This window comes from Cricetulus griseus, chromosome 4, assembly GCF_003668045.3.
Source record: "Cricetulus griseus strain 17A/GY chromosome 4, alternate assembly CriGri-PICRH-1.0, whole genome shotgun sequence".
In the NCBI taxonomy this organism is placed as follows: Eukaryota; Metazoa; Chordata; class Mammalia; order Rodentia; family Cricetidae; genus Cricetulus; species Cricetulus griseus.
Window position 1 is genome coordinate 30,530,549 of NC_048597.1, and position 10,716 is coordinate 30,541,264.

The 10,716-nt window shown below is 40.4% G+C and overlaps 1 pseudogene; it reads right to left on the reverse strand.

Moving 5' to 3' along the window:
* Nucleotides 1-1,674: 1,674 nt before the first annotated feature.
* LOC100769543 lies at nucleotides 1,675-2,698 on the reverse strand (annotated as a pseudogene).
* Nucleotides 2,699-10,716: the final 8,018 nt, after the last annotated feature.

Genomic DNA, 10,716 nt, shown 5'->3' on the forward strand with positions numbered 1-10,716 from the left:
GGTTATTCTTGTCCCTTCCTTCTTCTCCATCCTTCAGATCTGAGACGCCTTCAGGTCCCATCAAAGGTTTCTTTCCCAGCTTTCCTGCCTTTTCATCGTCATTGCCTCCACTGTAGACTGCATATACTTCATCTTCACAGAAATCCACTCTAATCTTTCGGATACTTAGAGAATATAATAAATACATGAATCATTCCTCTTAAATAGTAGCAGTTATGAGGTAAAGTATTCAAATATTTTGATGAACCTTCATTTCTTGCCAAGCAATTATTTGGTCTTATTGATCTAAACTTACTGGAAACTTCGAATGCACCTTTGCAAACTTATTTTTTCCTAAAGCACATCATGTACTTGAATCTGATTGATTTTACTCCGTGATTACTCAGTACTTAATCCCAGCTATTTCCATTCATAACTTCTTTTTTCTTCCTTTATCGATTTTAGTTAAATTAGAAACAATCTCATTTTACATATCAATCCCAGTTCCTCTCCCTCCCTTCCTCCCATGCCACCCACTGTTGTCCCCACGCATTCACTCCCCGGGTAGGGTGAGGCCTTCCATGAGAGATCATCAAAAATCTTTTAAGGCATTTGGGGCAGGGCCTAGGCCCTCCCCTGTTTATCTAGGCTAAGAGAGTGTCGTTCCATGGGAAATGCGCTCCCGAAGTCCTTTTGTGAACTAGGGATACATCCTGGTTCAACTACCAGAGGCCCCATAGATTGCCCAGTGTTCCTAGCTGACACTCACATTCAGGGGGCCTGGTTTGGTCCTATGTTGGTTCCCCAGCTGTCACACTGGGGTCATGAGTTCCCACTTGCTCAGGTCAGCTGTTTCTGTGGGTTTTTTCAGCATGATCTTTGTTCATCTCTCTCTGAAACTGGATTCTAAGAGTTTGGCTCAGTGTTTAGCTGTGGGTGTCTGCTTCTGCTTCCATCAGCTACTGGATGAAGGTTCTAGGATTCCAACTCTATATCCCAGTTGCCCGACCTCAGTTCCCCTTCATGATCCCATCGACTGCACCTTTCAGGCCTTGAAAACCAATGCTACGTGGAAAATGGTTAGAAAACTACAAAACGCTGTTTGCTGACAGCTTGAGATTTAGCCTGCCCCTTTTGTGCCAAAGATACATCAGCATTTGAAGGCTTGCATTGCAGGAACATTCTCCTAGACTTTTTTTTTTTTTTTTTTTTTTTTTTTTTCGAGGCAGGATTTCTGTGTGGCTTTGGAGGCTGTCCTGGAACTAGCTCTTGTAGACCAGGTTGGTCTCGAACTCACAGAGATCTGCCTGCCTCTGCCTCCCAAGTGCTGGGATTAAAGGCATGCGCCACCACCACCCAGGAACATTCTCCTAGTTCCTTTTTCCCTTTAAATTCATTTGGTTGTTAAGAAGATGAAGCCTCCATCCAGGGATAAGGTTTGCCCTCGGTATACTTTTCCCCAGTCTTCTGCTGCACCACGGGAGATTTCTCTACAATGGTCCCGCATTTTTTTTTTTACTTTATTAAAATACTGAGTTTATTTCACATGTATATTTTTGTCTCCCTACCATTTCCACATCTGACCACCACTATTACTATTTCCTATCATAACACTCCATACTTAGTTAAAACCAAGTAAAGGGTGGAGTTCCATCCTTGAAAACTAAACAGGCATTTTAGACAACACATTCTTGGCAATAGAACCTGGACAACATTTATCAAACAAAGTAGGGAAAGTTTTCACTTTGCATTATAAAAAGGACAGCCAGATATATCAACTGTTACAGAAATTAAGTAAGATGGAGTATTTCAAACTGTTTAAATCATTTTCTTAAAGAGACTTCCTCCACTGCCAGAGATCTTGAATAGCCTCCTGGTCAGTCATCCAGAAGCAATTCTTCACATAAGTAATGAACTTGGCTTCCACTTTGGGAAGAGAACCACCTTTTTCTATACTTGCTTGCATTTTTGTCTTAATGTCTTCTACAGAACTAGGTCCTTTTGGGGTTTTAGGAGTTTTTTCCTGTTTTTTGAAGGACTCTTGACCTTTTGATCTTGGTGTTGATGGTTTTAAGTCTTTTCCATTTTGGTTTGATTTTTGTGCATTTTTTTTGGCTGGGATATCTCATACAGATTTCTTCACTGGAACTTTTTCTTCAGTTTCTTCATCATCAAAATCGTCATCATCATCTTCATCGTCTTCATCATCTTCATCCTCCTCCTCCTCATCTTCATCGAGTTTTACTTTTTTCTGTGGAGCTCTGCTACCACTCCCAGGAGCAGATCGCTTGACAGACATACTTAAGAGGTTATCATCCTCCTCATCTTCCTCTTCCGACTCTGCATCTTCCTCTACAGCCACTGGGTGCTGTCCACTAATGTGCACAGGCCCTGAACCACACCTCAACCGTAAGACCATAGGTGGTGTAATTTCAAAGCCACCAAGGGAAACTGTTGGTTGTACAGACATTTTCAAAGTTGCCAGTGTTACTTTAATTGGACTGCCTTCATAGTGCATTGCTTCTGTCTCTACGATGTGTAATTCATCTTTTGCCCCTGCCCCTAAACTAATCGTTCTTAGTGACAACTGGTGTTCATTCTCATCATTATCCACCTTAAAGTGATAATCTTTGTCAGCTTTTAGTTCACAACCGAAAAGGTAGTTCTGGGGCTTAAGAGGGCTCATGTCCATGTCCATCGAGTCTTCCATGAGGTAGAGACGCGCCTGCCTACTGCTCCTCAGAACAGACCCGAAGGACGGAATCACACCAGGGCCCACATTCTTTATCATATTCTTTTTTGTAGTATAATCACTTCTTTTTTGTAGGCTCTGAACTCTCTGGATACTGAGCTTGAACCCCATCAATCCTCAATATTGTTTGTTCAGACCATAGAAATTCAAGGTCATGCCTTATTGTATGCAGAGCAAACAGTTGCCTGGCTTGCTAGGATAGCCAAATTAAATGCAGTGGTAACGCTTTATTGTGCAGTACCATGGCTACCTGCTACTCATACCATCCATTCCCCTCTCTGCTGCTCATTTGTTGCAGGGCACTGAAGCCTTCAGCTGGGAGATGGTGCTGAGGGCTTGTGGAATCTTAGTTTTGACCAGTTACTGCCCCTCCCCCTTCTTCTTCTTCTTCTTCTTCTTCTTCTTCTTCTTCTTCTTCTTCTTCTTCTTCTTCTTCTTCTCCTTCTCCTTCTCCTCCTCCTCCTCCTCCTCCTCCTCCTCCTCCTCCTCCTCCTCTTCCTCCTTCTTGTTCTTTTTTTAAAAACTCAATTTATTCCCCTGGGGTCTCTGATCTCATCCTGCAGAGACTGTTATGGTCTTGCCGGCGTTCAGCTGGTGCCTGACTGCCCTTCTGCTCTGCCCCTATTTGTCTTGTTTTGCCTCTCAGACAGGATTGGAACGTGGACTCTGAAACTTGGTTAAATGTGGCAAGCACATCTCTTCCAGTGCCTGCATGCCTGCCTCTGTCTTACTGCCTGTCACAGGGATGCGATTTTGTTGGGGCCGCCCCTCCCTGTGGCCACGTCTGGAAAGGCGTGCTTTCTTTGATTGACCTTCTCAAAGGCCTCGCATATTTAAGAGATCTTTCACCTATCTTCTCCTGGACCATCTTGGATGCTTGTGGAGTTTTTCAGGATAGTAATTTGCCTTCTCTGACTGGCTAGTGTTGACTGTGAACTTGACAAGCCATGGGACAACAGAGGAGCCAAGCCTCCAGGAATACCTGTGAGGGTCTATCTAGGCTATAGGCTAGCTGCTGGGCATTCTTGAGGAGATTATCTTAATCTTCTTAACTGAGGTCAGAAGAGGCATCTACTGTAGGTGCACCATTCCCTGGGGTGAGTCCTGCATTTGCATAGAAAAGAGGAAAGCTAGCCAAGTACCAGCATGAAGTGATCCACTCACTGCTTCCTGACTTTGAATGTGATGTGAGCAGCTGATTCAAGCTACTGTTGACTTGACTTTCTGGACACAATGGACTATACCTTTTAACTGTGAGTGAGCATAAACTCTTTCTCTTTTAAATAGCTTTTGCTAGGTACTTTTATCACAACAGCAGGGGAAGTATGACAGTTAAGACATCTACTTAATCCTGGGAAAGATTGGAAGAATATAAAGTGGAAACCAAATATCTCCCATAAATATATATATATATATATATATATATATATATATATTTAGAAACTTTCTTATTTTACATATCAATCCCAGCTCCTTCTCCCTCCCATCCTCCATGCCCCTGCCGCCCCCATCCAACCCCTATTCACTCCCTAGGGAGGATGAGGCCTTCCTTGGAGTATCATCAAAGTCTGTCACATCATATGGGGCAGGGCCTAGGCCCTCCCCCATGTATGCATGTATTCCTCCATGGGGAATGGGCTCCCAGAGTCCATTTGTGCATTAGGGATAAATACTGGTTCCAAAATACCTTTCATTTGATGGTGACTTTCATTCTTCCTGTAACTGATCATAACCACAGCCAGTACTCTTTCTTAGGTCTCTGATTTTCTTCTTTCATCTTTGTCTTAGCTATTTGCTCATGTTTGTGCCATTTACTCCCAAGGTCTCAGGACACAATTGATCTTTATTGAAACTCTCAGTTAATATTGTCCTCAAGAAACGTCATCAAAAGTGATAAGTTCATTCAAGTTGTGATATGCTCTCAAGATTCTTCATGATCTTGAGCATCCCCTTACATTATGAATCCTACAGGGTGTTTTGTTTGGACCCTCTCTCACTTCTGCAAGCTGCATGCCAAAGTATGCTGTTGCTGTCTTTCCCCAAAAGAGTTCTTGGCCATGATGGGGGAGGTCCTTCTGTGTATATGTTTGTCTTATTGGTTGATAAATAAAGTACTGTTGGCCAATAGGAAATCAAGATAAGTAGGACTAGGAGTCAAGGAGGACTCTGGGAAATGTAGTAAAAAGAAGTCTTGTGATACAGGCAGGAAGAGACATAGTAGACAGACTCATATATAAGCAGGGAAAAAACAGGAAGTTGTTCTCTTTCTCTTCCTCTTCCTCCTGCTCTCTTCTCTAAAGAGCAGCCATGTGAGCCTGACAAGAGCGGACACATTCTGCTGGTGTCCTCCATAAGATAAGTCTTATGATTATGGTTGATAATTAAGACTGAGCTAGCATGTAAGAAATCCCAGACATTTGGCCAAGCAGCATTTGTACCTAATATTAGTCTCTGTGTATTATTTGGGGTCCTAACGTGGCAGGCAGAACTCGGTGGAACTCGGATGGCTTGGCAGAAAGCCTTATTGTTACATGGGCAGGCTCCATGCTCAACAGTGGATGGTCAACACAAGATGAACTCAATATTATTTTTGGATATTTTTTCAACTCACAACGCTTTTTTTGGGGTGAATTTTTTGTTTGATTGGGAATTTCTTTAACCTTCCTCATCTTTTGCTTATGTATTATGGCTTCCAATTTTGTGTTTTTTGGGCTTTATATGTGTCTCTGAGTGTTTATATGTTTCTCATGCTCTTTCTTTGTTTCTTTTTTTCTGGTTGTTTCTTTGTTTTGTTTGTTTTTTATATTCCTGTTTGTTTTCTAAAAAGAAGCATTGGATGGGATACTGCCAGCCACTGAGTTACCTAGAAAAGATGTATGTTAATTTTGCCTTTGCTGTCATTTTTCTTGTTTATAAATATAGTAAAAATGTATGTTATCTTTACCTTCACTATTTCTAAACAGTGTGAGAAAATAAGTAGGAGCAGGGAGAGTTTTTGTTTGCTGATTTGAGAGAGAATCTTGCAGATCTTGCTATGTTGGAACTCAAGCTTGGCGCCTTCCTCCTGTGTCCTGGGATTACCGACATGCATTTCCACATGTGACTCAGAGAAAACTTGTAATGATGACTTTAGCAGGGTTTGTATCAGGGTTTGTAAGACATAACCATAGTTACAGTCATGAGAAGAGTATGGATTATTTTAGATGTCCTCAGAATTTCTGAAAAGCCCAGAGCAGTGAGACATAGACATAGAACTGAGTGCCATCAATGTGTTTTTATATCCAGTTTTCTAGAACCAAGAGGTATCACATGGCATGAGGTGCCACATGGAGGTACACCAAGGTCAACCAGGAAGCAGATAACAAGGGAGGAATGTGGGTAACAGCCTTTATTTGGTTTCCATGGGAAGTACTGGGGTAGCAGGGTAAGTCTGTTTAGAATGGGGTGGTTTTAAAACTTGGTAGGAGCTGGGCACTAAAGATAATCCTCACTTGTCTGGGACCTAGCCCTAGGCTATGTAGATAGTGGTCTAGAGGAGAAAATATAGAGAGAGGAGGAGAGTAGCTATGGAATATGCTCTTTGGATCAAATTCTTAGCTATGTCTAGGGATTAGCTATACCTGGGTGGAAAATCCTTTCCATTTCCATTAATATATCCAATCGTGAATGTAAAAGGACATATTTAATAACAATGATGAAGGTTTAAAAATGGCTCATGGCAAAACAACACTGACTACACACACCCAGTCTGCAGCACTCGCTGAAGTTCTTGAACAACAAATCTATAGCTTACGTTAGTGTTTCAAAGGATAACTTTGGATGTGATGTTGGAACTCAGAAGGACTTGAACCAAAAAGAAATCAGAGGCAAGATCATCCTCTTGGAATCACAATGACATTTAGAATTAGTCACTAGAGGCCCACTGGGTACGGGGAGTGGATATTTAGTAGAGACTGTGATTTTATATTTTCTTCCTGTGTGCAGTGGCTCACTTTAGTTTCAGATGCTAACCACTAATGCATTTACAGATGCCTTTCATGAAATGAAACATTACTTAATATGGGTTAGAGAAAGGAAATTGGAATTGTTCTTAAGAATTTTAGGACAGAAAACACTTTGCAGAGAATTTTGCTTTTTTAAAACTAGATTTAAACTAACAAATGAAAACAAAAAAATTTATTCTGCAGTATTTTTAAGCTACGAAATGTGGACTTTAAAAAATTATACTTCTATTAATTCATGTTTTTAAGTATACTTTTAGAAGTAGACATTTCAGTAATTTTGTAAATTCATGAGTACATCTCATAAATATCTTAAAAATATAAAGAAGGAAAAATAGAAAGGAAAGTTAGTTTTCTGATAAAAAAAACTGTTCTTACTAATATTGGGGGACAATTCTCTGCTCTGTGGGATTCTCCCATTTCTATGTATCTTTAAGGCAGACACATTTTTTTGCCCCCTTTCTAACCTTTTTTAGAATATTTGCCCTTAGGGCTAGAGTTATTGCTCAGTGGTAAAGAGTACTGTTGCTCTTCCAGAGGACCTAGGTTGGGGTCCGAACACCTACATGTCAGCTCATTCATAGCTTCTATCGTAGATCCATTGCCCTCTGGCTACTGTAGGCACCAGGGAGGGACTCCCTATGCAACACATAGAATGCAGGGAAATGGCCACACACATAACTTTCCTTTGCATGTTCATGGTAGTGTTGATGCTGTGTGTGTGAGGGGGGGTTGAGGAAAAAGATATGTTCCAAAGGAAACTAATTTGGAGGTCAACAGTGCCTGCAGTGTTCCATGTCTTGACTTGGTTAGAAGGCCCATGGGTGTTTGCTTTGTTCTTACTCATCATACTCTGCATGTGTTTCACAGGCATGGTTACAAATTACTTTAGAAAGAATTCAAGCAGAGTAAGAATAGAAGCTTTCTGGTAATGATAAGCCTTTATAGTCATTAGCAAAGCATGTTGATGAATCTTTGTGGAAGAAAATTCCTTCAGTGTTACTTTCACCAATGTGCCAGATGAAAGTGAACTCATTTTGCCCCTAATCCTCATGTGTTTGGATGGTGTTCATTCCCAGATGAATGTTATAAGTGCACACACAGATTGCTTCTCTTTGAAGTGTTCTGCCAAAGGAGATGCTCAAGAAAGATCCAGCAAGCTCACCTCAACATTGCCCTTTGTCCACCCATTGCTTGAAGAAAACCATAATGCATTAATGAGGGGGGTATTTGCAATGATGGATGTTGTTTTCATGTTTTATGCTACTGAAAGAACATAAAGCATATGGTAATTTGGTAAGATGTGTGAACTGTTAAAGAAAAATATTTGGCTTTCCATTTCTTTATACCCAAGCCTCCGTATTAAATATTAATATTTCTTTGATCTGGTAATGTATGCATCTCTAATGTATCCTCTTTGCTGATCACAGCTCTCCTTTATACTTATTAACTTAAATACAGGAAATGGACTCTTACCAATATTGTCCTTTTAAAGATAAAAGTTTTCTTCCACTTGTCAATAAACAGTGAAACGAGAACAGCTGATTTAGCTGTGTAGTGTGTGAGAAGCCAAAAACGAGGGCTTTCTTTGTTTTAGGCAATTCGAGATGATCATGCAGGTAGCTTGGGAAACTGTATCACGGATTTACAGACTAGTTATGGAATGTGTTTGAGGAATGCGGAAACTCACGCCAAGCCAGAGGAAGAGTTAGCACAACACCACTGAGTTAATAGCAGGACTGAACTCAAAGACACTAAGACTTGGATGCAAGTCTGAGTGCATTTCTCCTGTAAATCACAGGTTACCTGCCTCTTCCCCAGCACAAGGTCATGGGTACTTAGGACCTTCTCTAAGGATGCCAAGTCCCCTTCTTGCTCAGGCCCTCAGTTGGTCTCTTTATACTTACTCACTGAAATTGAATTTATAACCCTCTAAGCATAATTTAAGGCTCTCTAGTGAGAATGTGTAAGGAAGAAAGTGAAATGAGAGATTTGTGCAGCCCTGAGGGTTGATTTTTTTCATTAGCATAAATGTAAGTAACCAGGACAACAGAAAACTCAGTAGCAGATGGCTGGTAAGTTCCCCTCTTGTTCAATTTATTCAGAATTGGAATTAATTTTTAATACCACATATTAGCAACCTTCATACATAGGTAATCTCCTTGCAGTCCCTTCCAGTAAATACAGATGCAACTGATGAAAAGAATTCAAGAAAGTCAGCGGGATCTAATAGAAAGATTTTCCCACCTTTTCCTGGTATGGGCGTTTTGGTCTGAATTTTCCTGGCCTGTCCTTCTATGGCATACAGTGATGGTCAGCTTTGTTAGGACCTCACTGGTCACTGTTAGTGACCTGATTACAGGAAACACTGGACTGGAAGTCAGTGAAATTGAAATCTGCTTCCAGACTTTTCTTCCTCTTCTAACAAATGGTGTGCCTGTAAATAAGTCATTGACTAATTTATTTTGAGTTTATTCATTTGTGCTACAAACGAATATGGCAGTTTCTGATTTATCTTTGAGATGTGTTTCTCAGCCATCAGGAAGAGTGAATATTAGTCTTTATTATCAACAATTCTGAGTATGAAGGCCATAATGATTGAAATATGTGCAAAGGTCAGAGCCCTGACATTTTGACCTATGTGATAATAACATAGGTACACTTTCCAGAGCCCTGATTCTATTTCAAATATCACATTAGGTGCTTTATAAAAACTTATGAGGATTGTTAAACCTTTTGTCTTTCATTCAAAGCCATTAGGAAGTCACGGGGGGGGGGGGGGCTTAATAGATACCCAAATATACCTCCTCCCAGAAGTACCCATCCCTACCAGTTTTAAGCTGATTAATGTTAAAATAAAAAGGTTTTTTTTTTCAGAAACCCAACATATATGAAGAATGCATTAGAATATTGTAAAAATAATGGCGGCCATACCACTGAGGGAGAAATTTCAGCAAGTCTTGACAAAAGACTATGTTTCTCAAATTAAAAGAAAACCTGTGATGTTTAAAATGAGGGAACAGGGCTGGAGAGATGGCTCAGTGGTTAAGAGCACTGATGGCTCTTCTAGAGGGCCTGGGTTCAATTCCCAGCACCCACATGGTACTAACAACTGTCTGCAACTCCAAGTCTGATACCCTCACACAGACATACATGCCTGAAAAACAACACTATTTATAAAATAACATTTATGAAAATAAATAATTAAACTTTCAAAAAATGAATACTTTACTTGGTCTCGTGTACATTTTAAAATGTTTGTATAAATGGAAGCATATAAACTTTTAGGTAATTTTCACTGTTCCTTTCTCTTTCTCTCTTCTCTACCCTTCTATTCTCTTTCTTTTCTCTCTTTCCACTTTTGTCCTTCTTTCCCTTTGTCACGAGCAAGAAAGGAGATACACATAGTAAGTATAACAAAAGTTATGTTTTATTATGCTGAGGATCATCACACTGGGTTCACACTCTAAGTTCCTAACTATGGTCCTGAGCCTATCTCTCCAAGGCTGCTCATCTGTGAGACATATCTCAGCTGAAGTCAGGCAGGTCCAGTTTCTAACAGAAGTCTCTGATTCAAGAGTCAGGGACCTGAGGGAGACTTTCCAGCCACAGGGCAGATCAAGGTGATGTCTCTCCAGATGTGCAGACTAGGGCATTGTTCTTGGTATGTACGAACATACTGTCCAATGGGCATCATGGAGTTCTATGATTGTGCCTGATTTTCTGGAGTTAGTGAGGTCTTTGGGTTCTTGTTATCAGGTGCAGCCTTGGGTGTAGTAGACATCCTGACTAAGCTATTTTTACATATCAAAAAGACATTTTTTTTTTTACTATGCTTATTCCCTTCTTATCTCCCTTCTTTCCCACTTTTGATTATTTGGAAAGAATTCTAGGTAACAGATAACATTCCTTGGTCACAATTTCAAGTCCACAAATGCTGTATGTGCCCCAATAATCAATTATCTTGTTCTTCCAAGAATGGCC